Raw genomic sequence first — 3,975 nt, forward strand, 5'->3', positions numbered from 1 at the left:
CAAACACAGCTTTGCAGCATCCCATTTGTGTAGTTGGAAGATACTGATAAACTGTTTAGCTCAAGTCTGAGGGTAACCGAGTTATAATATATAGATGTTTAGGAAAGAATAAACAGAAAAGTAAAAAAAACCCAAACACCAAAAGCTCTTCATTCATACACAGGTAAGTGTTGTCTGCTATAGGATATTTTTTCTTGCATGGATTTAAAAAAAACATAGACTGATGTAGTTTCTGCTAAAGTAAAAGCCATCCTATTTTCATGGCTCAAACCCAAAATTTGACTGGTAAATGCTGCAAATGATAATGTGTAATTTCATTAGCACTTGAAAAAGCTGTTGCTGTTTCAGTGATGCAGTGGGTCAGGGTTTTCAAAAGCATGGTACGCACATGAGAGAACAAATAAAACCACAAATAAAATATGAGAGAACAAATAAAATACCACAACGACCATAACTTGCATGCAATACTCTACTTTTTATCACTTAAAATATAAAAGTAGTAATATGTTTATATTAAGAACACATCACTACCAACAAAAAAAGCAGACACAAAACCTAATACTGGCAATACCTTTAGTGAGAGTCCTCCTCCACATACAAGAATGTCCATAGATCTTCCTGTTCTGGCCAGAGAAATGCTCACTCACCTCTGGGCATCCTAAGCAAAGAGCTGTGTCAAGTGGTGGCAGCAAAATGAACAACAGCCACTGCAAATTGACTTTTAGAATGGATTACACTAGACTATATTTAATATACACATGATTACCTAAACTAAACAGCAGTATTTTGGTTAAGTCACCTTTGGAAGAGAATTGTGCATGCTCTAACTTAGTTCAGTTTAATTTTGCAGGTTTCTCTTCTCATTAAGTTCTAATATGGTTTAAGTATTTCAGTGTGGTTAATTCAGGTCAATACTCCCAAGTATGACTTTGCCAAAGGGGCTCTCCTTTTCATACTCTCACTTTGTATAAAGCTCTGTCTTGGTGAAATTTATAGACTGTATACATCCTTTGTTGTGGAATATTTCCTTGGGTAGTAGTTATAACATAAATTCATATCTAATCACAACTGACTATTTTTAGAGATGCTTAAAGGAAAAAAATGGAAATTTGTTGGTTTAATTATTCAAGGAGATTATTTTTTTCCTCCCCATGACACATGCAGAGCTGGAGTAACCATATATTCCATGACTACTGTTTGAGGAAAGAGAGCAATGGCACCATCCATATATTTAGTATGTAATTCTGAGCCTGGGAAAGATCAAGAACTTGATTCATATTGAAAAAAAAAGTTGAAACAGCAAAATCAAAAGTGTTTTGAAGGGAGTACATTCCTGAAATTATCTCCACACATAAATATTATTCACATCAGAAATTCAAGTGAACTGTAATCCTCAAGTCAGAAAGTGCTGCATGATAAGGACTTCCGATGCTGCAGATTAAGGAATACACTGGAAAAACGTACTTGTCTTCCACTCATCTGGAACTATCATTCACACCCATGTAATCCCCTTGATCAGAGAGCACATAATAAATATGGGTTCCCAAACAGTTTATAATACTTGAATTATAAAAAGTCAGACTGGTTTTGTCTCCTCTCCAAAAGTTTGTTTAGAGGTCAAGAGAAGTCCCTTTGCTTGCTTTTTTTCATAAATTTATTCCAGATTTTATGGGAATGCAACTTTTAAAGTCAGGAACTTGTTCAATAACCTCCTAATTCTAACCCAAAATTTATTTTATTTTCTAACAGTTTGACAGGCAGCATATTTATATAGACATTTTAGTAATTTAACTTTATCTGATGTGATTTTCAAGCTCCCACATTTGCAGTCTGTATTACATCTGAAATATTCCCAAAGTAGTCAGGAATTCCCAACAGGCCATTCTCTCCAGGTGAATAGTATGCAGCAAATCCTAACAGCAGGCTTGGAAAAATCAGCAGTATGATTTATGTAATACCTATAAATCAAAAGGATTAACAGCTAAGATTTTCATTGTGTTACTACCAGCCAAAAGGTTTTACCTCAGCAGTGGTTTGTTGTTCTGGATGAGAATGATCATACTGCTTGCTTTCTTAAGCTGCTTAGTGTTTACACAATTGTTATTTGGAATTGGATAAGCCTTCTTACCATTTTTATGGTTTATGATCCATGGATATAACTGTTTCTTCTATGCATGATCTTTTTTTCTGTTTCTCTCATGTCCCTTTAGATCCTGCAGTAAGCAAAGGCCCGATTTCACCATGACTCTTAGGGATCCGTTAAATGCCATACTATACACTCAAGCACTACTATTTAATACTTGACTGCTGTGATTGAATTGTCACAGTCTCAAGAATCACTGGGCTAAAATCAGCAGGAGGTAATTCATGCTTTGGAGCTGAGAAAAGCCTCAAGGCAAAGCTTCAACAATTCAGACACAGTCTCTCTAGGGTAATTAGACTGGAATAATGTTTAATACATCAATTTATTAATAATTAATGTTTTAGGCCTCACAAGGTCAACAAACTTTCCATCAGCATAACTTCACCCAATAAACTCCTAATTGGCTGCATTCCTTCCTGTCTCGATTAGTGTCAGTTTAATCTTCATACTATACTGGTTAGAACTTCTAAAGATTTCTTTATGGAGTCCTGCCATACAGGCCACATCAGTTACCACAGTATTTGTGGGGGCATCTGTTCAAGACTGGTCAACTTCACTACTGACATTGCCATCACTAATGTTGCTGAAAAAAACGAAACAGAATCAGAAAATCCTTAGTTGTGAAGAACCCACAAAAATCACTGAGCTCAGCTCCTGGTCCTACACAGGACAGATCCAAGAATCCCACCATGGGACTGAGAGCCCTGTCCAAACATTCCTTGAGCTCTGTCAGGCTTGGTGCTGTGATCACTTCCTTGGGGAGTCTCTTCAGTGCCCACCTGCCCTCCGGGGGAGAGTCTTTTCCTTATAGCCAACCTAAAGTTCCCCTGACACAACTTCAGCCATTCCCTTGAGTGCCACCACTGGTCACCACAGCAGAGATCAGTGTCTGCCCCTCCACTGGCCCTCATGAAGAAGCTCCAAGATCACAATAATGTCTGCCTTCAGTCTCCTCCAGGCTGAGCAAGGCAAGTGACCTCAGGTACCCCTCAAATAACTTCCTCTCCAGACCCTTTACAATGTTCCTCATGATACTATCAGAACACTTATGTCCACAGAGAGGGGGAAACCCAATTCCTCTCGTTTGGGAAAGCACTGAAGACAGCTCCAATCCGGTCGTGCCGTGGGCAGGGGGTGCGTGCCACCTGCCCGGCCCAGGGAAGATGTCCCCGCCTGCACCTGCCGCTGGTCACGCTGGCCACGGCTTAAAGGAACGACACCACAGCGCCCCTTGGGCCTCGTGCTCACTCAGGGGCTTTTATCGGGCAAAGGCATTTTCATTTCGTGCGTTCCGCTGTGAGAAACCCCAGGTCACAGCAAGCCCCGGGACTCACGCGGAGCGCGAACCCACCGCCTCACCACCCTCAGGGCACAGGGGCGGGCGCGCGCACGGCGCGACGCGCACGCGCAGCGCTCTCTCGGCCAGGAGTTACGTCACTGGGCGGAAGGAATCCCGTGAGCTGCTCACGTCAGGCGGCTTCCGGGACAACCAACCGGAGCCTTAAAGGGGCGTAGCAGCTCCGGGTAGTGGCGGCCCCGGGCTCGGTCGTACCGGTGTCTCCACGATCGGCCACACGGCACCGCCCGAACAGGGCCACAAACCGGCTGGGGCGGGCTCCGGCCCGCTGAAGGGAAAGAGCGCGGGGGCGGGGCCGCAGGCAGCCAACCAATCAGCAGCCAAGAGCTTCCCAGCCGCCCCCAATCAGAAGTACTGGTTCCCAAAACAATCGTGGCGAGCCAATCGGAAGCCCGCGCCGCTCGCGCTCGGCTCAGGCCGCCCCCGGGCTGTGCCCGCGGCCTCCCGGCAGCAGGGGGCGCGCGGGGGCGGCGGC

General features: G+C 43.7%; 1 protein-coding gene across 1 annotated transcript in view; it reads right to left on the reverse strand.

Annotated features, from left to right (window-relative positions):
- The window catches only part of PLA2G10 (phospholipase A2 group X), a 29,077-nt gene extending 25,551 nt beyond the window's left edge, over nucleotides 1-3,526 (reverse strand). The window contains exons 1-3 of the mRNA XM_041462200.1: nucleotides 3,478-3,526; nucleotides 2,129-2,213; nucleotides 572-658 (exon numbers count right to left, since the gene is read on the reverse strand). The gene's annotated coding sequence lies outside the window, so the exon portion shown is untranslated. The remainder of the gene's footprint in view (nucleotides 1-571; nucleotides 659-2,128; nucleotides 2,214-3,477) is intronic.
- Nucleotides 3,527-3,975: the final 449 nt, after the last annotated feature.

Source organism: Pyrgilauda ruficollis, unplaced genomic scaffold (genome assembly GCF_017590135.1).
Source record: "Pyrgilauda ruficollis isolate IOZ18807 unplaced genomic scaffold, ASM1759013v1 scaffold16, whole genome shotgun sequence".
NCBI lineage: Eukaryota > Metazoa > Chordata > Aves > Passeriformes > Passeridae > Pyrgilauda > Pyrgilauda ruficollis.